Source organism: Lepisosteus oculatus, chromosome 14 (assembly GCF_040954835.1).
Source record: "Lepisosteus oculatus isolate fLepOcu1 chromosome 14, fLepOcu1.hap2, whole genome shotgun sequence".
NCBI classification, from domain to species: Eukaryota; Metazoa; Chordata; class Actinopteri; order Semionotiformes; family Lepisosteidae; genus Lepisosteus; species Lepisosteus oculatus.
The window spans coordinates 57,835,049-57,859,604 of NC_090709.1; the positions used below are offsets into that span (position 1 = coordinate 57,835,049).

General features: G+C 42.6%; 2 non-coding genes across 2 annotated transcripts; one reads left to right on the forward strand and one right to left on the reverse strand.

The window, feature by feature from the left end:
* The first annotated feature begins 228 nt into the window (after positions 1-228).
* Positions 229-322, forward strand: trnai-uau (transfer RNA isoleucine (anticodon UAU)). Its single transcript has 2 exons — positions 229-266; positions 287-322. It is a non-coding gene; the product is annotated as a tRNA-Ile (tRNA).
* Positions 323-7,621: 7,299 nt separating this feature from the next.
* trnat-agu (transfer RNA threonine (anticodon AGU)) lies at positions 7,622-7,695 on the reverse strand. Its single transcript has one exon. It is a non-coding gene; the product is annotated as a tRNA-Thr (tRNA).
* Between the last annotated feature and the right edge of the window lie 16,861 nt (positions 7,696-24,556).

A 24,556-nucleotide genomic window follows, 5' to 3' on the forward strand; every position in this document is an offset into this window, starting at 1 on the left:
GACACATGAAGACTCATAAATAGTGTAAATCCGCCGAGCTGATTTACGTGTCTGACCATCTCTCTCCTCCCTCTTTTGCAGTGAGCACTATTTTTTCATTTTCTTCCCTTGTAGTTTCCTCGCTCTTTTACTGTCCCTTTCTCCCACGGAGAGACGGAAAACGTGCCGAAATCGTTTTCACCCTGTGTTTGTTCAACGTCAGTGTGTGAAGGGAAAGCACTTTCCACGGCTCCAGTGGCGCAATCGGTCAGCGCGCGGTACTTATACAGCAGTGCACAGCGGAGTCATGCCGAGGTTGTGAGTTCGAGCCTCACCTGGAGCAGCGTGTCCTGTCTTTAGCTACTGAAAGCAACTGTCCACTTTAGATACTGCTACTTATAGGTCGTCCTTAACACTTTATCTAACGGGATTGTAGCCTGTTAGGTATTTGCTGGAAATCCGGTCTAAATTAACATCAACGGAACAGGTAAAGGTTTATTCCACGTCACACCCGAAGAAGGTTCCATGTTGTGTTTCCTTCTCCTTTCAGCATGGAATAAACCTATACTTTTTCCTTTGCACCTGACGCAGGTCACTACTTAAATTCCCATCAGCTGTGGACCCCCAGCTGATCTCTACACAGATAGATGAGAGATATCTTCTTAGATGAGAGGTCTACTGGGACTAAGGGAGCATGATGGGGTACCAAAGACTTGAAAAAGCTCTCGCATTAGATTCTGTTTTTGTTGTTTCCCAGATTTGTTTTTAATGTTCTTTTTGTTTTGAAGTTGTTCCTTTAAGTATTTTTTTTATTTTATTTTCTGTAGTCGTTAGACTACTACAGTGATTTACCTAGGTTCCCGGAAGGCTTCTCGCATCGTGGTTGTTGTGTTTTTGGGTTACAAGTATTTTTTTTCTATTGATAGGACCCCACGCATTACTGTGGGACTAGTTAACTTAAGTTCTTACATTGAACCTGAAATTACCACATAAACTACTACTCTGTTTTTCTTTTTTTAAATAAAGGCACAAATGATGTTTTTTTTTCTTGCAGCTGATTGGCAATGACCCTACAACGGGTCATTGCAACAAATGTGGCTGCTGAAATTTGTCAGCAGCTCCATACTAAACCTGTTCTCAATTGCAACAAACCTAAAATAACATATGCTGCCCATTAGATGCTACCGATGTAGGAGACTAACTTAAACCACCTCTTCACAGGGTTTATGTAGCTCAGTAGAGGAACAGTCGATCGCATTTGAACTGTTCTGAATGTAGTGGAAATAATATAGTCACAAAGTAACGAACAAACGCACCACTCGCTTGAAATATTTACTGTAGCTAAAATTGTTTTCTAGACACCACAACTATTCACAATGAATTTGATCAATACATGTCTTTATTAATAAAAGTGTAATTTATTAATAATTAAGATTAATGTATATCTTTATTAGTAGCTGTATTACCGGTAATGCATGTACAGTCCTTAATATGGGATAGTGAACTTTCAGGTATCCTGGGGAGGTAAGAAAACTGAAATGAAGGAAATACATATTTAAAGGGGGTGTAAGTCTTAAATGTGTTCTGTTACATCTGGGTGTTAACTGAATAGATTGTATTACTTATTGTGATTTGACACATGTCTTTCTCAGGAGACAGCAGAAAAATTGGGGAATTTGCAGGTACAGAAATGTTATGTTAAAGAAAAAAAAACTTTGTCACCTTTTTCAACATGATTATTTAAGACAGTTTATCAGAACCGTATCTCTCCTCGATTCTGTGGCTGTGGTCCAACAGTAACGGTGGTGAAACAAGCAGAATGCGCAGAAAGAATTGGAGACGTAACGGGAGACTCATCCAGTCGATAGAAGGGTTGTGTACGCTGAGAAGTGTAGTTTAAAAGCTTAACAAGCCAGGGAGGAGTCAAACCTACAATCTTCTGATCCAAAGTCAAACACATTATCCATTGCGCCACTGGCTCTGATACCCTAAAGCCACCACTGTGAGCTTTGTGCTGCTATTAGTAATACTGTAGTACTCCAGTGTTCACAACAGCCCCCCACCACCAGAGACTCAAACCCAGGCCTCCTGTATCACTCAACAGGGACCTAGCCTGTTGAGCTAAAGAGCAATCTCCCTTCAGTCCTGCGGCTGTGGCCCTGCTATTACAGGGAAGGGTAGTGACATCACCGCTCTGGTAAGCCGGCTCTTACACACTCAATGGTGGCCGTATGCGTTACACTCTCCCCCGCTTAACTCACCAACCTTAGCAAAGGGCTATCCCATCCCACTGCTGACACCAATGTAACGCTCCAGGGTTCACATGGGCATCCTCGCCACTGCCACATCAGGTCAGTCCCCCAACGTCAAGGACTCAAACCCAGGCCTCTGGCATCACTCAACAGGGACCCAGCTATGGTGGCGGTTGAGCTATGGTGGCGGTCGCAGGTTTGAGTCCCCGACGGTGGGGGGCTGACTTAAGTGGCAATGGCAAGGGTGCCCGCCTGAACCCCCAACCATTACAATACTATACATCGCTCTGGTCCAAATTTTCTCAATTAGATTCCCGTGTTTTCTAATTGTATTTAGCTACTAGGTCTTTCATTTGGTCTGTTTTAAAAATAGCATCTCAAACGATGTTATGTGTCATGCTGAAATTCACACACGGGGGATGTCACATGAAAGACAATCACAGATAAGATGTTGCGTTTAAAAAGAAATCCAGAGTGGCAGTAGAAAACAAAGCCTTATACACGAGATGCAAGTGCTCTACCACTGAACTAAACTGACAGGCACTTTTGCCTATGGCTCTTTAATTGAGTTAGGGAGAGTGAAGGGTCTACACAGTGTACAATTTAAAGGTCGAAGCAAGACAATCTGATGCCAGGAGAATTCACAAAACGAGCCACTGCTTTATCGTTTACTGAGCTTTCAATGAACATCTAAGTGAAAGACAAATTCACTATTTTCACTTTTTGTTTAAAGAACACTTTTATCACGTTCTGCACTCCCGATGGTGTTTAACGGTGCTCTTTTCTACACTCCTGATTTGAGGATCCCAAGCTAAAATATTTTTTAAATACAACAAAATTCCGATATATTGAATAGTATTTATGTTTACATTTATATTCACTCGTGCCAAAAGCTTGTGTTCTCTGCATATATCAGGATGTGGAAAGAGGCCCAATCACATTTGGAGTAGATAGTATTTAGGTCAAAGCTTATTCGAAGTGCATCTCTGGGTGTGTTTGAATTACCTACGTGTTTGACTGAAGGACAAGCTAAAAATTTAAGGACTCATAAAAATTGAGACTCGTCATCTTTTCTTCTACATTCACAGGTTTTACGCTAAAGACAAAAAAAAATTGTTGTCGTTTTCATGCCAGCTGGCACTAATTATTCTGCACCAACAGGGAAGATTAGTATTTTATCTATCGCAATATGTGTGGAATTTGTTTTTAAAAAAGTTGTTCCAGAAATGAACACTTCCATTAAAGTTAAGGCAGACACCTGTTGCTGTCCACAACGACCAACTCTGCATGGCAAGAGAGGAAGAAAAGCACTGTGGTGATTTGAACCCAGAAGCTTATTTACTAGACATGCATGTTAACCAGCTAAGCCACAGCACCAACAGAGCACTCTCCTTTTACAGCCTCTTAGACACACCGCTCTGAGATACCTGCGTTCTGTGTGCGCTGAGCCTGCTCGCTGAGCAAGTGATGAGAAATGGCTTTTATCTGGTAATTTCAAGTCCAAGGAGCTCAATATGCTTTTTATGTTTGACATCTTCAAGGAAAATGGTGAAATCGCAGGTGGAAGAGGAAAATGATCCTTGAGTAGAGGAAAGATGACCATCTTGAGCACTAACTCATGTCAGGAGGCTAACTTCTGGGATGAGGTGGTGGAGTGGTAAGGCGATGGACTACTAATCCATTGTGCTCTGCACATGTGGGTGTGAATCCCATCCTTGTGAAGTTCAGCAGTTGACAAATGTGCCTTTTTAAACTGGGTGTGCTTTCGTTTCATCTTTTGCTCCTGTACTACAGCAGTAATATTTCTAGATGTGCATGAACATGGTATAGTAGGCTGACGGCAGGAACACGGGGCCCACAAGCAGTGACAGTATCAGAGGTGTCTGCAGTGTGTTGGTTTGTGAGCACTAATAAAATAACTTGCCGTGGAAGCACGTGTGCCTGCATTAATACAGCTCCATTGAGCAGAAAAAGCAACACAAACACCGACTTGTCAACAGGAAGTTTCCGTAGCTGAAAACACAGCCATTGTGCTCCAGGTGAAGCTTGTGTCGCAGGATGTGTGTCATTGAGGCAGTCACGGTCTGGGATTGATTGGGTTATGTTGATTTGTGTTACAGGGTGTGAGTCATTGAGGCAGTAACAGGCTGTGATTGATTAGGTTATGTTGATTTCCAGGATGGTGTCAATGTTGCCTCTCACTCAAGGGGGTGACTGCAGTTGTCCCAATTAATACAGGAACAGTCAGTAAAAACAGTCAAACCCAAGTCGTTCAGGGAGCAATTAGGTATCGAGACTTGGAGGTGTGAGGAGTTGCTGAGCCAGTTTTAGCCAGACCAAGGGGTGAACTGATAAGGTTCCATGACACCTAGCTCAGCACTCCCACACCCCTCAAACAACACAAGCTTCCTCCTGGACCCGTTTCTGACAGGGACAGTGGAAACCCCCCTGAAAGGGATTGGCTAAGGAGAGGGATAAAAAGACCTGAGACAGAACAGAGGGGGCTCCCGATTCCCACTGGACCCTGGAGATGACACAGGCAGCACAAGGGAAGCTGCAGAGTGCAAGACCCCGAAGGTACTCCGCAGAGACTTCTAATACCTGGAGGCAAGGATCTACTGGTTCAGTAACTGACGACAATGAGAGACATTGGCATTGAAACAGGTACTGTACAGAGACTTTTAACACCTGAAGGTGAGGAACAAGGAAACTGGCACAGTTAGCTGATTCAAACTGAGAGGAATGTAATACAGTCGCAGAGGATTTCTATTGTTACCTGAACAGAGACTGGGTAAATAGGACTGGGCGATACCCCTCTCCTCAAAGTGGGCCATCAGAGACTACAGGTACTAAGTAGAGACGTTCGAGTGACCTCTCTTTAGTATTTTACAGGAAAGACTGCTGCCCCTCTCTATTCATTTTGACCCTGGGAAGGACCTCTTGCTGCTGTGAATTCTGTTTTCGTTGTGTTTTTGGGTGATAGTGCATGTGAATGTAGTTGGAAAATAAACAGGGCACTTATACAATACAAATGCTTGTCGCTGGTCTGTGTGTGCATTGGTAATTCTAGGAGATAACAGAACCTGTGGTAATGTAGAGGGGCCCTAGCACCCCGTTTGTATTGCTAGGTGGTGTAGTCGTACACGAGGCAGGAACATCCCTCGCCCATAGGGTTCACCTTACTGTGACACCTTCTTCGTCTATGTTTTTTGAGTGTACTGCAAATGATCTTAGTATCGAAGTGCCGTCCCACATAACCGATCCGAACAGTCTGCTTTACAGAGGAGCACTGCCGGAGCTTATCGTTGGCAAACTGAAGACCAGGCTGAACTCTTCTGTGACTCTTGAACACTGAGTCTCAAGGTTGTGAATTCAATCTCCACGCTGGCGGGAAATTCCATAGGTAATGATCACATTTTCTTGCATGCTAATCAAAAGAAATATTAAGAAACTTTTCCCGATACCAGTTTTTTACAAAAGTAAAGGCACATGGCACATGTGTGCCACATCACGTCCGAGTTTAGTGACAACTACCTCAGAGTTTGTAAGCTGGGTAGTTTCAGATCAGATCACTTTTTTTATCAAAGGTTCAAGCAAACCCGAATACTTTTGCAAGAGACATTTCAGAATCCCAGTCAAATCCAGTACGATTGCTGGATCCTTCGAATTCGACTGAACTATAGCACAGATCTGCAGTCCACCATTAGAATACTGTGGGTGTGTTGTATAAGCCATACCGCCCAAAATAGTTCTAAAACAGGAGATGCATCCTCGTTTAGGAATGTGATATAAAGTGAAATGGTCTGGGAAGAGTCCTATGTTTGAACAGTTCAAAATAGATGTAAAGGGGTATTTACGGATTCTTTTGAAATGTAAGACAAGCTGTGCGGACCTTATCTTTATTTACCTTGTGTAATCGTTTTTCATAAAGTGTAATTGTATTATAGCATGTGCCCCTGACGATTTTCTTGATACGTAATATGTGCTCTTGTTTGTATTGTATGTAGTTTTGTTGTTTAAATAAAATGTAAAAGACACAACTTTCCTGATGCGGCTGCTGTAAAAATAAAATGACATCAAGGGTGCTGTATGCAGAGGTCTGAAACCTGCTCAACAGAAGATCTTTATCAAGAGGTGTTAAAGAAGTCGAGATCTCACCATGAGAGGGGAAGCATCTCAGAAAAAGCAGGTGCAGTCGGTTCCACGGTCATAACGCCACTAATTCGGGCGACAAGAGCAAAACCCACCCGGCTTCCTCCGGGCAAGTAATGAGACAAAGAGACAGCATACAGCAGGTAATGTGGCCGAGCTGTCTAAGGCACTGGATTAAGGCTCCAGTCTCTTCGGGGGTGTGGGTTTGAATCCCACCGCTGCCAGGTGCTTCTGTCAAGACCCCCTTTCAGCTGGCTTCAGACGAAAGGGAGGGAACTGCTTTTTGGCAGTCTCTCGAGAAACTAAGCAAAGTGTTTAAAGATACTTTCTCAGCTTGACATCAAGGCACAAAACAAAAACCTTCTTGCGTCCTCTCAACCCAAAAGCGCTTTGCCACTTTTTGCGTTATGCAGGGAACGACGTCTGCCCAGATCACTTTTGTGTCAATGCAAATCGTAGTGTGCCCTCCGTTTTAATGTTGGCTGTGCTGGCGTGCTGCTTCTGTCTGTGAAACTTGAATGTTCTGCTTCTTCACACCAAATCATCGGCGGGGGTTGAGCTTGTTAAATCTTTGCGCATAGCGCTCCTTTGGAAGTACTTTGTCCAAGTTCAAAAGCGATTGTGGGATTTACTTCATGCGTGCCAAAAAGCATGCCTCGCACGACAGATTTAAATGGGGAATGGAGCCTGCTTCTTGCTGTTTTTCCTGTGGTTGCAGTTACAAAGTTGATCGTGCTTTCACATTCTGTTAACAGTATTCACTGGCTGAGCTTTATCAGTTGGTTCGTAAAGGAATCTCTGCTTCGGTTCCAGAAAAGTCATCTGTAGTGTGTTTTTTTCCGTGCCCATGGCAGTCTTTTAAAGCTGGTAGTAATGGCGGCGAAGTTAATTTTTTATCCTCTTTAAAAGAATAAGGACGGGCTGGGGCGAGCTCCATTTACCACTCTTTCAGCTAACCGCCAAACTCGCAAACTGATTACACTGCAGAGCCACAGGCGCCTCGCATTTCTCCATTCTCTGGGTTAGGGTGAAAAAAAAACTTTGCTGGTATTAGCTGGCCTGCTGGGAGTACCTCTTCTTCACTGATAAGCAAGATTTGTGTTTCATCTTTCGCAAGCTGTATAGATTTCTTTCAAAACAAGTTGTTCCAGAAAGGAAACGAACACTTGCATTCACCTGAATTAAAAGGCATGGGATTTGCCAATAAGGATAAATTCTGTACAGTAAGACAGGAAGAAAGGCACCGCTGGGAATCAGACCCAGGATCTCCTGTTTACTAGACAGGCGCTTTAGCCAACTAAGCCACGGCGCCGGCAAAGTGCTGTCCTTTGACAGCCACTTGGACACGTCTCAGCTGCTCTGAGACATCTGCGTTCAGTGTGCACCGAGCCTGCTCGCCTTGCAAGTTGCCTCATTTACATGCGATAGCTCCACCACTAAGAGAAAGGATGAGAAATGGCTTTTATCTGGCACTTTTCATGTCAGAGGATCTCAATCTGCTTTCCGTGTACAAGAGGATGTCCAACTCATGTAGCTAAAGACGTAGACGACAGTGGTCCACTGAAATCTTGATCTCACAACCCTCGGCATGACTCCGCTGTGTTCTGCTTTAGACAAAGGGGGGAAAAGACTTCTTTCATCACACGTTTTGCACTGTTTACGGTGTTTGCAGTGCTCTTTCTTAAATGAAAACCAGGAATCGGCACCATATGAGGTGAGACTAGATAATAGTGGAACAAGTAGCCTCGCCATTCCATGCGTGACGTGAGCAAAGTGTAATTCCTGTCTTTATAGTGTGCTTGTTAGAGACATAGCTGGCACCCAGAGCGCTTTAAATCCGGGAGTCAGCAGCCCAAGACAAGAGAGTTTCCTTTGTCTATGTTTTTTGCGTGAAGGGGGAAACCGTGCATGTGCTGCAAACGATCTTAGTATCGAAGTGCCGTCCCACATAACCGATCCGAACAATCTGCTTTACAGAGGAGCACTGCCGGAGCTTATCGTTGGCAAACTGAAGACCAGGCTGACCTCTTCTGTGACTCTTGAACACTGAGTCTCATGGTTGTGAATTCAAACTCCACGCTGGTGGGAAATTCCATAGGTAATGATCACATTTTCTTGCATGCTTCTGTAGGGTTTGGGCATTTACTTGGACAATTATTAATTGTGGCAGTAAATCACAAAATTGATTCTTTTGATGGCTTTAGAATCCAACCATGCAATATAACTCAAACAACGCACACACACAGGTACTAATACACGAGGATACATTTATTAATACATAGAATATGCATATAAACAGATCTTATCGAGAGGGTTATCAGAATACAAAAGGTATATATTCAGTCAGTTACAAAGAGTTACATATATCAAGAGGACATACATTCAGTATATCATTCATTTAGACCGTTTCGTAATTGAACTTGGTTATAACTTCTACATTAGATACTCAAAACAAGTACATAACTCTGGTTGGGATAACAATTGAATTCTCGAGCAGTAATGCATTGAAGTTGAATACTCATCCAATCTCTTGGGATTCAGATCTCCTGCGGGCACAAAGAAACAGTTGCAGGCTGTTGCTTTCCAATCCGCACTCTCTGGCTCGGTGCCAGGCTGTGCTGTGCGGCTTGCGACGGTGCGCTGCTGATGCTCACTGACCGGCTAGTTAGTGTTGGCTTTAACTAGCAAAGTTTGCACACAGGAGAAAAGATGACTGTGAGTCCCAGCAAGTCAGGAAGAGGACCGGTTCGTTCCTGATGAAGAGCTAGTTCTGAATAGTGATTCAGCTGTCCACAGTTCCGACCTGTTCACGAGGCCTGCTGCTGGTGCTAACCTCTGGTGGATCCTCTGGTTACTCTCTGGCAACCTCCGCTCTAGACTCTTAGAACAAAGGAAAGTTCTGGCACTGGCCGTTCCGTGGTTGTCCGGGCTGAGTCTCAGGATGGTCAGGAGGCGCGCTGCAAGAATGTCCTGCCCTTGGGAGCCTTCTGCTCCTGGGCCGTCCTGCTCTGGAATTCTCCTTTGAATTCCCTTTAGAAAAGTCCACAGAATTCTACACTAAAGGCTCTCTGTGTTGCCTGTTTTTACCTGGAGGAACTTCAGCTCGTTGATTGGCTGAAAGTTCCATGGGCATCAGAGTCCCACGTGGGTTATTCGGCCCTACCAGTCCCTGATTGGTTGATCAAGGTGAGATATGAGTCACTTACTCCTGACACTTAGGAATGCAATCCAGATGTCCATCTGGCACTCCCTAGACAGATAGGCGCCAATGGATGCCCATTGATCATGATAGCCAGGCTTAGCTAAGTGCACCCCCCTTTGGGAGCTGTCCCTTATCTTTAAATCAGCCTGCATGAATAGTTTCTCTGTGGCTGCACCACAGAGATGAACAGAGAGATGAGGCCTCATTTGGGAAAGCACTGAAACACTTAATTCTGTCTTATTAACAAGCATTGCCGCTACACTGGGATAGGACATTCCACACTGGAGTATTATTATTGAGAGACAGGCTCACTGTCTCTTCCTAAGGCTGGGAAAGGAGGTCACACACTGTATTATTATTATTATTGAGAGACAGGTTCACCGTCTGTTCTTCAGGCTGGGGCAGGAGATCACATTGTATTATTATTTTTGAGAGACAAGCTCACTGTTCCTCAGGCTGGAACAGGAGATGACACACTGTATTATTATTATTGAGATACAGCCTCAGTGCTCCCCAGGCTGGGTCAGGAGATCACACACTGATCTATTATTATTGAGAGACAAGCACACTTTTTGTTCCTCAGACTGGGACAGGACATCCTACACTGGATTATTATTATTGAGAGACAGGATCACTGTCTGTTCCTCAGGCTAAGAAAGGAGCTCACACACTGGATTATTATTATTGAGAGATAGGTTTACTCTCTGTTCCCCAGGCTGGGACAGGAGATCACACACTGTATTATTATTACTACTGAGATACAGGCTCACTGTCTGTTCCTCAGACTGGGACACGAGATCACACACTGTATTTTTATTATTGAGAGACAAGCTCACTTTTCCTCAGGCTGGGACTGGAGATCACACACTGTTCTATTATTATTGAGAGACATGCTCACTGTTTGTTCCCTAGACTGGGACAGGACATTCCACACTGGATTATTATTATTGAGAGATAGGTTTACTGTCTGTTCCCCAGGCTGGGACAGGAGATCACACACTGTATTATTATTATTGAGAGACAGGTTCACTGTCTGTTCCTCAGGCTGGGACAGGAGATCACACACTGGATTATTATTATTGAGAGACAGGTTCACTGTCTGTTCCTCAGGCTGGGACAGGAGATCACACACTGGATTATTATTATTGAGAGACAGGTTCACTGTCTGTTCCTCAGGCTGGGACAGGAGATCACACACTGGATTATTATTATTGAGAGACAAGCTCACTGTTCCTCAGGCTGGGACAGGAGATCACATTGTATTATTATTATTGACAGATAAACTCACTGTTCCTCACTGTAATTATTATTGAGAGTCTGGCTCCCTGTTCCCCAAGCTGGGACAGGAGGTCACACACTGTATTATTATTATTATTGAGAGACAGGCTCGCTGTCTGTTCCTCAGGCTGGGACAGGAGATCACACACTTTATTATTATTATTGAGAGACAGGCTCACTGTTTGTTCCTCAGGCTGGGACTGGAGATCACACACTGTTCTATTATTATTGAGAAACAGGCTCGCTGTCTGCTCCTCAGGCTGGGACAGGAGATCACACACTGTATTATTATTATTGAGAGACAGGGTCACTGTCTGTTCTTCAGGCTGGGATAGGAGATCACGCACTGTATTATTATAATTGAGAGACAGGCTCGGTGTCTGTTCCTCATGCTGGGAGAGGAGATCACACACTGTATTATTATTATTGAGAGACAGGTTCGGTGTCTGCTCCTCAGGCTGGGACAGGAGATCACACACTGTTGTAGTGTGCTCTCACGAGGCACCAGTTCTGTAGGGGTTTGGGCATTTACTGGGACAATTATTAATTGTGGCAGTTAATCACAGAATTGATTCTTTTAATGGTCTCAGAATCCAACCATGCGAGATAACTCAAACAACGCACACACAGGTACTAATACACGAGGTTAGATTCATTAATATATATAATACGCATGTAAACCAAACAGATCTTATCGTAAGGGTTATCAGAATACAAAAGATATATATTCATTCAGTTACAAAGAGTTACACATATCAAGAGGACATACGTTCGGTATATCATTCATTTAGACCGTTTCGTAATTTAACTTGGTTACAACTTCTGCATTAGATACTCAAAACAAGTACATAACTCTTAGGAATTAAATTGATATCAACTGGTTTGGATAACAATTGAATTCTCGAGCTGTAATGCAGTGAAGTTGAATACTCATCCAATCTCTGGGGATTCAGATCTCCTGCGGGCACAAAGAAACAGTTGCAGGCTGTTGCTGTCCAATCCGAGCTCTCTGGCTCGGTGCCAGGCTGTGTTGTGCGGCTTGCGACGGTGCGCTGCAGATGCTCACTGACCGGCTAGTTAGTGTTGGCTTTAACTAGCAAAGTTTGTGCACAGGAGAAAAGATGACTGTGAGTCCCAGCAGGTCAGGAAGAAGACCAGTTCGTTCCTGATGAAGCGCTAGTTCTGAATAGTGATTCAGCTGTCCACAGTTCTGACCTTTTCACGAGGCCTGCTGCTGGTGCTAACCTCGGGTGTATCCTCTGGTTACTCTTTGGCACCCTCTGCTCTCGACTCTTAGAACAAAGGAAAGTTCTGGCACTTGGACACACTGGCCGTTCCGTGGTGGTCCAGGCTGAGTCTCAGGATGGTCAGGAGGCGCACTGCGAGAATGTCCTGCCCTTGGGAGCCTTTCTGCTCCTGGGCCGTCCTGCCCTGGAATTGTCTCACACTCCTGGAATTCTCCTTTGAATTCCCTTTAGAATAGTCTTGGAGCTCTTGCTGCCTGTTTTTACCTGGAGGAACTTCAGCTCGTTCATTGGATGAAAGTTTCATGGGCATCAGAGACCCACGTGGGTTACTCGGCCCTACCAGTCCCTGATTGGTTGATCAAGGTGAGATATGAGTCACATACTCCTGACACTTAGGAATGCAGTCCAGATGTCCATCTGGCACTCCCTAGACAGATAGGCGCCAATGGATGCCCATTGATCATGATAGCCAGGCTTAGCTAAATGCATCCCCATTTGGGAGCTGTCCCTTATCAAAAGAAAACATCTTTAAATCAGCCTGCATGAATAGCTTCTCTGTGGCTGCACCACAGAGATGAAGAGAGAGATGGGGCCTCATTTGGGAAAGCACAGCAACACTTAATTCTGTCTTATTAACAAGCATTGTCGCTACAATTAGTAGGAAGAAAGATACAATGTTTTGAAAATGTAATATGTTTTAAAGGATTAAAGGGAAAAGAAATACTTTATATACGCAAACTAATTCAACTGAACTCCTCTAAACTATATAGCCTGAAGAATTGCCAAAGCACAATGTATCAATTTGGGTGACACTGGGGGGAAAGGATCACAACATTGAAAACCACAACGCTTATTTTTAACAGCAAAATTTGTGCTTGAAAATATTTGACAAAAAAAGGAATATTACACGCACGGAAACCAATATTTACCACTAGGGTAGAATGCAGCATAGAACAGTTGGATAGAAGGTTAATGTAACTCTATAGTGCATCACAGAGGTCAGTCTCTTCCCCCTCTTTATGCAGGCTGACTTGTTCACAGTGAACTGTCCTCCAGCGATAGTCAGCTGTAATCACTGACGCAGACCTGATGTTAATACTCTGACAGCATCTTGGCTGATTTGGTTAAAGTGTTTTCCTATTAAACAGGAGATTCTGCGTTCAAATCCCACCAGTGTCTTTCTTCCTGTCTTGTCTTACAAAATGTATCACTATGGATGATTACATGCAGCTTGATTTTGTTTAATGCAAGTTTTCATTCCCTTTCTGATGGCTCTCTCTACAGTAATTTTTAAAAGTACTAATCGGGATGGATTACTGTACATATCCTCAGTTAAGGGGAATATATAAGTAGTGACTATCCAAATTGCATTTTTGTGTGAAACACATTTCAGAAAATCGAAAACCAATTTTCAAAACTCACAAGTTCACTTTCACTTCATGCATATTTACCACAACCTTGCCTTCTGATCATAAAAAGTCTTAATTTTAATATAGCAGTTTTAAATGGGACATTCAGAACATGACATATGAGAATATATGGTTAACCGAGGATGAGCAAAGGATGATCGCACTTTCTGCTTATTGCTATGAACCTACCCCTGGTTATAAAAATGTCTCAAAATTCTGACACTGAGGTGTGAGACACAATGTAACAGGCTCTAATAATCCCGAAATACAATAAATTTTACTGTAGCGTTTTATAAATTTGACCCTGTGAACATTGCATGTCCCTCCTTCCTCATTACCAAAACATCTCATTTGTTTGTTACGTACATTTGTAATTACAACACTTCACTGTTTCATTTATGAGTTGTGACATTGTGAACATGGCATGTTAAAGTATATTGAAAATCTAGATCAGAACAGGCTAAATGCAATTCCTAGTGATTTATCATTTTCTTACTTTCTAAATGAAAAAAATATTTTTTCAGTGATTATGACACTTCAGTATGACATAAAACATGCTTCAATGACAGAATAAATAATAATAATAATAATAAATAATCATGGAAAAAATACCCAAAGTGGACATTCATAGTTGTGATTATAGAATGTTAGATATCAGGTGGGTAGCTGCGTCAGCATGCGTAGGCTGCAAAGGAACAAGTAAAGGACTATTCCAGCTGAAAAGAGAAGAAAAGAATCACAATGTTTCGGCTGTGGAGCCTTCTTCAGGTGTGAGAAAGACAGGGCAGTAAGCAAAGATAATTTTCATTTTATCTTTGCTGAGTGCAGTTTATCTCTGATGACAACATCAAAGACATTAAGGAGTTTTTATGGCTAACAGCTCCACATCAACTTCCTTTCATAACTAACCTCATCAGATCCTTCAACTCCCAAGTCTTCCAGTTTCTCACTTCAGAGAAGGATAAAAAACTCAAAATCCTCTACAGAGAAAAACCATCAACACCCTTATCACCTCCACCAATCCTAACCTTGGTGTTACTACACCCTCTGACCTTTCCCTTTCACCCCTTTGCATCCTCAGCTAACATATTTTAATAGTACAACAAAATTACAATAGATTGTACAGTATTTATGTTTAAAATTAAAGTAAATGTGTCAAAATATCGAAGTCCAAATGGACGTGCTAATGTAACAATGCTTGCAAGTTCCTAAACAAATCTGCATTGCATTTTTAAAATATTTCAGCAGAGGATGCAACGGGGGTATAAATGACGACTCGACTTTTTCTTGGGTGAATATGGTTTTCTGGGGAGTTGCGACGTTGGGCATACAGTAACTGGACATTTCCCGGTGATTCTGACACGTGTTAAGCACTCGCATTTCCTGCAAATATTAAAATGGTAAAGGTTTCGCTGAGAAATCCAATCGACCTTTGCGAAGACAATGTTTACATCGCAAAATAAACCCGTCCCTGGGTGGACTCAACCACCAACCTTTCAGTTAACAACCGAACACGCCACACAGACGGAATGGTGGGTCCGTGTCTTGCATCACAACTTTCCAGTTAAAAAAAAACTTTTTTTGCCAGCTGGTAATATTTCTTCTGCACTGATAATCAAGAATTGAATTTCATTTCTCGCAAGCTGTGTGAATTTCTTGAAATACAAGTTTCCCAGAAAGGGAATGAATACATGCATTTAACGAAATCAAGCCCTTTGTGACAGTCCGAAATGGTACGTTATGATAGAAGAAGATAGGAAAAAAACATGACTGGGATTTTAAGATACGTGACCTACGGTACCAGACCGGGGTAAAGTTAGCTTGAAGTTCGAAAACGATTTTGGCACGCCTGTAGCGTTTACACGAAACCTCTAAGAATCGCGAGAATACTTGTGTATAAAACACATTGTGAATGCTTTCTCAGCCTTTACTTTTTCATTTATATGACATTTTTTGGACCAAGCACGAATATTCTTTTGTCCATATCTTTGCAACGGAAGCACAGAACGCCTTCAAACCAAATACATTTTAAAGACCACGACATGTGGATATTTCCACAGCCTCTACATCAAAGTATCAGTGAGCTAATTATCTTTTTTTAAACCTCCGGTTTTTCATCGATGCGTAATTACGCACTAACTGGAGCCCGGGGGACCGCTGCATACACAAGTTCACAACGCGAGAAATACTGTTCAATACGGCTTCATGCGAAAAACCCGTATATGACTATAGGCAACAGAATAGTGCAGTCTCCAATTACTCAGACTGTAAGCACGCAAATAAAGCTTTGTCTGAATTCTGAAACCCTTCCTTTACGTCCTGTTTTCATTCAGGTAAGAGTCAACTATATGCACAATACTACTGACAGCAGGAAGACTAAAATATTCTTTACTCAGCAGCTAATTAAAAACAGCTCCCATGATGTTCAAACTGATTTTTTACACAGAACACTGACACAGCTTTGCGTTCTGAATCTCTTTTTCTCGTGCGTTTATTTAATGTGGCACAATGCACTGGGATAGGGGTATTCTGTTCACAAACCAATAACATTTAAACCACAGCACCCACAATGCTGCAAGTAAGTGTTTTGCACGCTAAGCAGAGAGCGATGTCTTCCTCGTTAGTATAGTGGCAAGTATCCCCACCTGCTACGCGGGAGACCAGGGTACATCAGGACATGCATTGAAGTGAAAGCAGGAAGCGCTGCGACATCCACTGTGCAGATCCCGCCACACTAAGAGGTGAGTGGGTCTGTTCGATCACAGCGCTAGGCAAATCACCAAACAGTGTGCGTGGCAACAAACGAAACGGGCCTGTTTCCGCCCGGTTTCGATCCGGGGAAATAAGGCCCAGTAGTGGCGGGATCTGTACAGTGCATGTCACAGTGCTTCAATGTGCTTCCTGATGTCCTACCCCGTGAAAAGAAAAAACAGCGTCCGCAGCAACAACAGCTCAAGTCTCTGCACAGGAGCTAAGCTGCCCCCATCTCCTCTGCTCTGCGGCTCCTGCAAAGTGGAGTCCTGCCTGGAGCCATGTTTGCAGGCGGCGGCTCCCCGCGCTCTGTCTGTGCGTCGTGTCCAAGAGCTCCTGGGAGGAAGAGAGAGCCCTCCCACTCGGGGGCTTTTCCACGGTCTGTGTGGGGAGGGGCGGGTGTGTCCAGTAGCTTATCGAGCATGTTGTGTATCTTAATAAAGAGCCTTTCTTATATGATTTAGACTATTTTATTAACTACACAAATCACGCTCTCACACCATATGTTCCCGCCTTCTACTCTCTCGTTCTGTTGTCTCGCGATGTCTATTCACTATACTACATCCCTTCATTTTGTGTGCGTACTCCTCATGATGTCTATGGATATCTTTTGTCTTTTGAATGTCCCTTGGCTCTTCTTCTTTCTTTTCCACGTTTGGTAGTTTAGTCCAGATATCACGCCCAAAGATAAGATTAGCTGGGGTTTCTCCAGATGCCCTGTGTGTTGTTGATCTATAAGTCAGCAGAATCTTAGGGAGTTCCTCTCTCTCTTTTTTCCTTCTGTCACAGCTGCTCTTAAGGCCTTTTTCAGGTATCTGTGAAATCTTTCAATTTTGCCATTACATTTCGGATAGTAAGGTGATGCACGGATGTGTTTAATTCCACAATTAGTCAGAAATGATTCAAACAACTGTCCTATGAATTGCCTGTCATTATCTATTACTACCTCTAGTGGATAAACAAATTGTGCAAAGATGTTCATCAGCTCTCTCTAATAACTGTGGCTGAAGATATGTCTGATACAACAACCGCCTCAGGTTAAGAAGTATAATAGTCTATGACAGTCAATATGTATTAATTCTGAATGGGACCTACCAGGGCAATGCCCAATTTTGTCAAAGGCCTTGGTGGTAATTCAAGTGGTTGGAGAGGTTGATCCTCCTGCTATGGCTGATTCAACACACAAGTGGAACAATTCCTGATTAGTCTTTCAACATCACTGTCCATGTTGGGCCAGTAAAAGTTGCTTCTCAGGTACTGTTTTGTACAAACTACACCGTGATGTGTCTCATGTGCTATTTTCAGTGCTTGTCTGATTTTTGTTTTCGGTAACACAATCCTCTGTCCTCTTAAAAGCAGTCCATCATATGTAGATAACTCCAACCTACACCTGTGGTATGGCTGCAGTTCGTCTGGAATTGGATTAGGCCATTGTCCTTTTTCCCACTATGGACATCAACAATTTCAATGTGTCATCTTCGTTTGTTGCTTGTTTAAGTTCCTCAAGTGTCAGTGCATGCAGTTCATAAGTGCTGATTGAAAGCACTCTATCAACATAGGTGTCTTCATAACCAGTGTCTTCTGTGTCTGGTAAAGGAAGACGTGACAATGAGTCTGCGGCATTGGTTTTCCCTACTATGTGTTCAATTTTGTAATCATAAGGCCATAATCTCAATCCAAGTCTTTGTATCCTGGGTGGTAACAATGTTGCCTTTTTGGGATTGAACATATAAATGAGGGGTTTATGATCCATATGAAGTGTGAACTTGCCTCCCCATAAATATGTCCTAAAATGTTCCACTGCCCAAACACAACCCAAGGCTTCACGCTCTATTTGTGAGTAATGCCTTTCTGTTGGGGTAAGTGAGCGACTTGCATATGCCACTGGTTTGTTCTGTCCATCTTCTTGTCTTTGTAGCAATACTGCTCCAAGTCCTACAGGATTCGCGTCACTGATCACTACTGTTGACGCATCTAGTTTGAAGTATGCCAGACATGGTTCAGTTACAAGTGCTCTTTTCAACTCGGCAATGGCTTTCTCAGTTTCCGATGTCCATTCCCACTTCTGTCCTTTCCTCGTTAGTTTTCTAAGGGTTCTGATATATCTGCATAATTAGGAATTAATTTAATCAAAAATCCACAAGTGCCTAAGAACAAGTGCAGAAGCGCAACATTCTCAGGTCTCGGTGCACTGCAAACAGCTCTCACCTTTTTCGGGTCTGGTTTTATTCCTTCTGCAGTGACCAAATGTCCCAGTATCTCGATCTCTTTTAGGCCAAAGATGCACTTATCTTTATTTAAAGTTAAGCCTCTGTCTTGGAATCTTTGGAATACTTGCCTGAGCCTCTCTTCAAGTTGTTCTTCATTTTCCGCATGTACTACAACATCATCCATATACCATACAACACCTGGCATTTCACACAACATTGAGTCCATAGCCTTCTGATAGGCCTCTGGGGCACTAGACAAGCCATAAGGAACTACTCTGAAACGGTAACAACCCCTGTGTGTGGTGAAGGTAGCAAGGTGTCTTGATGCCAGGGCCAACTCAACTTGCCAGAATCCTTTTCGAACATCTAACTTTGCAAAAACTTTGGCTCCTTGCACTGCTTGCAATATGCTGTCAACCGTTGGTACTAGATGTCTCTCTCTGATTACTGCTTTATTCACTTCTCACAGATCCACACACAGTCTCACATCATTGGTGTCTTTTTAGGTATTATCAGAATATTTTAGATCCATCTGCACCTTGATTCACTTCTTCAATAATTCCATCATCCAGGATTTTATCTAACTCCTGATTAACAGCTTCTATCACTGGACAGGGTACTCGTCTCAGACTTTGAGCTACTGGCAAAACTTTCTCATCTACTGTAACCTTGATCTGTCCTAAGCCTTTAAAGAGTGACTCATATTCCTGTGCTAACTGCTGAAACCTCTCTGAGGACTGGTCAACCACATTGACAGTGTCTCCTACATTCAGAATCTTAAGATCAAAACATGCTTTTCTTCCCAACAACTGTTCTACATTTCCTTCAGTTCCATAGGCTTTGTCCTTTATTACATTTTCCTACCATTTCAGCTGTGCCTCAAAGTAGCCAACACACTGAAGTGGACTAATTTGTGCATAGGCATAGCATTTCTTATTAGTCTGCTTAAGTTTAGTTCTGTGTGCAAACACTTTCTTGAAACGTTCTACTCCAATGAGGTTTCTTCCACTTCCTGTATCTATCACCATTTTTATCTCTTGGCCATTTATTTGAACAGTTTCTTTACCTTCAGGGTCAATGGAATAAACAAATTCATCTGAGTCTGAAGAAGGTTCTTGAACTGCGCTCACTGGTTTATCCGTTTTTTTAAGCTTTGTCCCTTCCTTATTTGTATTAACTTTCTTTTCTTTTTGGAAACTGATTTTCTTTCTAAACACTCTGGTGCATAATGACCTGTTTTCTTACAGTGTAGACATTTTGTTACTTGTGCTCCGCATTCATCTGCTTTGTGCGTTGGTAGTCCGCACCTCTAATGTCAGTTATGTAATGTCAGCCATCCCCTATTCTTCTATGTCTGTAACTTGACTGCGTCCTGCTGCTCAGCTTTTGTTTCTAAAGTTTGAGAGAGCAACCCGTTCAATGTTTCTTTTGAAGTAAACATGACTCTCTCTAGCTTTGTCACTGTGGTTAGAAAGCATTTTTTTGATTCTGCTTGAGCTGCTTCATAAATTCTAGCAACTGTAAGAGCTCTTTCTAAAGTCGATCTCTTAACATGTCAGCTTCCAATCCTTCAAAGTCACATGATTTGGCCAGTTCTCTTGGTGCATTTACAAAAGCATCAACAGACTCGTCCTGAGACTGAGATCTTGTCACAACCGCCAGCCAGCCCAGATAAACTAACCAGTGCCAGCAGCAGTTTGAAAATAACAATTGAGTCTTCTCTTAGAGAGCTCTACCTCGCCTTTCTTTGTACCTCGCTTACTATACTTCTCCTGGTTTCCGAACTATCCTTTTGGCCCTTGACCTTGAACCTCGCCTACTGATTTGGATTGTAATATTCTTGTAGCGGCGAGGCTTATTAATAAGGCAGAATTAAGTGTTTCTGAGCTTTCCCAAATGAGGCCCCATTTCTCTGTTCATCTCTGTGGTGCAGCCACAGAGAAACTATTCATGCAGGCTGATTTAAGGTTCCTTTGATAAAGGACAGCTCCCAAAGGGGGATGCACTTAGCTAAGCCTGCCTATCATGATCAATGGTCATTTATTGGCGCCTATCTGTCTAGGGAGTGCCAGATGGACATCTGGACTGCATTACTAAGTGTCAGGAGTAAGTGACTCATATCTCACCTTGATCAACCAATCAGGGACTGGTAGGGCCGAGTAACCCACGTGGGACAGCCAATGAATGAGCTGAAGTTCCTCCAGGTAAAAACAGGCAACACAGAGAGCCTGGGAGATTCAGAGGGGGATTCTGTGAGAATTCTGTGGACTTTTCTAAAGGGAATTCAAAAGAGAAATCCAGGGCAGGACGGCCCAGGAGCAGAAGGCTCCCAAGGGCAGGACATTCTCACAGCGCGCCTCCTGACCATCCTGAGACTCAGCCCGGACAACCACGGAACGGCCAGTGTGTCCGAGTGCCAGAACTTTCCTTTGTTCTAAGAGTCTAGAGCGGAGGTTGCAAGAGAGTAACCAGAGGATCCACCCAAGGTTAGTAGGCCTCGTGAACAGGTCTGAACTGTGGACAGCTGAATCACTATTCAGAACTAGCTCTTCATCAGGAACGAACCGGTCCTCTTCCTGACTTGCTGGGACCCACAGTCATCTTTTCTCCTGTGCACAAACTTTGCTAGTTAAAGCCAACACTAACTAGCTGGTCAGTGAGCATCTGCAGTGCACCGTCGCAAGCCGCACAGCACAGCCTGGCACCGAGCCAGAGAGCGCGGATTGGACAGCAACAGCCTGCAACTGTTTCTTTGTGCCCACAGGAGCTCTGAATCCCCAGAGATTGGATGAGTATTCAACTTCAATGCATTACTGCTTGAGAATTCAATTGTTATCCCAACCAGTTGATATCAATTTAATTCCTAAGAGTTATATACTTGTTTTGAGTATCTAATGTAGAAGTTATAACCAAGTTCATTTATGAAACAGTCTTAATGAATGATATACTGAACGTATGTCCTCTTGATTTATATAACTCTTTGTAACTGACTGAATATATACCTTTTGTATTGCGATAACCCTCTCGGTAAGATCTGTTAGTTTTACATGCATATTCTATGTATTAATAAATGTATCCTCGTGTATTAGTACCTGTGTGTGTGCGTTGTTTGAGTTATGTCGCATGGTTGGATTCTAAAGCCATCAAAAGAATCAATTTTGTGATTTACTGCTACAATTAATAATTGTCACAGTAAATGCCCAAACCCTACAGAACTGGTGCCTTCAGAGAGCCACTACCATTACATTTTGTCTATGGCAACATTACATTCTCTTTGGATCTCCTGGATTTTGAACTACCTTTCGACCACGATCTCGCCTGACGTTTTGGATTGTACGCCTGTTTTGATATCTACCTGGTCCTGCGTCTGCATACGATCTGCATACCTATTCGTTGGGGATTCCTTACAGATCCTTGTCTAAATTTATGCTATTCCAAAACCACATTTCTCTGCAGTGTAAAGTAAGCGTCTAAGGCAGCTACAGTCTGTTCATATGTACCTTTTTCTCCACAGAGGTTGGCGAAAATCCACTGCACAGGATTACAGTGCAGTAAGGTAGCATGATTCACGGCATCTGGAGCTCCTATAGATCCACTGGCTATTTAAAAAAATCTGTACGCCTCCATCCATATCTTGTATTCCGTATTCAAATCCGGAGCTCAAGGTTCAGTGGAAGCAGTGGAGAAAGCTGGGCATGAGCAAGGGTTCTTGGCGTGGCTGCCTTATCTTCCATGGCGCAGCTAAACCAACAGTCAGAAAATTCAAAAGTGTGGTTCCACCAGCAAGAAAACTAGAATCTGCAGTGTTCTGCTTGCTTTGAGTTCGTCAAGCACTCGTTTCTCGTCGCCATAAATGTTGTGTATCTTAATAAAGAACCATTCTCATATTCTTTTGACTGTTTTATTAACTACACAAATCACACCCTTATGCAATATTCCCACTTTCCACTCTCTCTTTCTGTTGTCTTATGATGTTTACTCATTATATTTCACAGAAGATGTTCATCATGAGACTCAATACATTCCTGTGTTTTCTTCGTGCGTGGACGAGTGAATATTTGAGGTGCAAATGTCAAAAATCAAAATCCTCTGCTATTAATGTCGCTTTTTTTCATAGTTTCTTGAAACTTAAGGATTAAAATTAAGGTAAACATGCCAAAATACCAAAATACATCTGTACAGTGCTAACCTTATAATAGTAACTTAGTAATGCTTGTCAAGTTCTTCAACAAATCTGAATATAAAGAGGGTTAAGGACAATGTTTATATCAAAATCCCAGAAGTGCCTCTCTTGGTAGGTTTGATCCACCTACCTTTCGGTTAACACTCAAACATACTAACTGATTACGCCTTAGAGACTCATGCACGTGACAACCAGAATTGAATTTCATCTTCCTCAATGTGTATGAATTTTTGTGATTGTCCAAAATGTCACATTCAACACAACCAGACAGGAAGAAAGGCACCAGTGGGATTCAAACCCAGAACCTTCTGTTTAGTAGATGGGTGCTGTAACCAACTAAGCCAAGGCACCAGAAGAGCCTTCTCCTTATACAGCCCCTTGGACACACCGCTCTGAGATGAAAAAAAAAATACCAGCACGATGCTCATGAGAGGAAAAAAAGTGAAAGCACTTGAACATGTCGGCGTAGTGGCAAATCTATGTCTTGTAAACAGAAGGTCACGGGTTTGACCTCAGTCAGGTTTACATAAGTATTACAATTATTTGCATCTCCCAAACAAAAACAAAAGACTCACACAAGCACTGTTAGCAAGTAGTAAACGCGCAATTCTGAATTTCAGGTTTACTTAAGTATTACAATTATAAGAAATTGAGTGTTAATCGCCAATTAAGTCTTCCTATGAATTTAGTTTTAATGTGCATTACAGAAACTAACTCCTGGAGAGGAACCAAAATGCAATCCCAGAAAAAACAGGCAACAGTGTGGACAAAAGCAAAACCACTGAAGCACATAAAGACTCTGAAATTGAAGAAGACGCATCTGAAACTGATGCAAACTAAATTGAGGATGATCTGGGATGATTGCAACTGTATAGCATTAGGGAGGATGATAGGAGAATAATTTGGATTATACCAGCAGTGTCTGGAGTAAAACTAGAAATGGAGCTAGACACAAGGTCAGCCCTTTTGAAACTTACACTGATGAGACTGTGCCGACTCTTGGGAAATTAAAGGAAATGTAGCCTCCAATTGAAAAACACGTAAGCCAGACCTTTATTTGCTGGAAAAGAGGTGTCTGTATCGTCAGGTCATGAGCGGTTGAAAAAAAGTCCCCTCAATGGGAGCTCCATCAGGGCACTAAATCTAGGCTCTTCCAGTAACAAACCCACTAAAAAGAGAATTTCACAGTTATTGCCTGATGCAAAACATGGAAATAAGGAAGGCATTGCAATCTTGAAGGGAATTAACACAAAAGCTACAGTTAATGAGATGGATCGCGACACCCTGTACCATATGTTATTTGTCTTAAGGTGGAGTCACAATTACAACATTTAGAGGAAATGGGAATCTTGTCTAAATCTGAATGGAATGAGAAAATCCAACAGTCCCAGTTCTGAACTGAGGAAAGGCTGGTGATGTGCACATTTGTAGAGATTTTAAAGTTACTATAAACCCTGTACTCCTCAGTGTTCATTACCCTTTACCTTGTGTAGAAGGCAATTTTGTAACGTTAGCAGGAGGTGAGCATTTCTCCAAGACTGACTCGGCCCAGGGATATCTTCAAATGGAAATTGAAGAATCATCAAAGCAATGTTTGACAATTAATACTAGCAAAGGCCTGTTTCAATACAATCACCTAGTTTCTGGGGCTCAAGCTCTATGGCAGAGGGTGATGGAACAAGCCCTGCAGGGAACTCCAGGTACACAGCGTTATCTGGACGACATTATTGTGAAGGATGGAGAACATTTAAAAAAAATAGATAGAACACTTACCAGGCTCAGAGACAAGACTAATATCTAAATATGTCAAGTGTGAATTTCCTTAAAGAGAAATCTCACGTGATTAACAATGATGGCCTTCAAGAGGCACAGGAAGAAGTGAAAGTAGTGTTG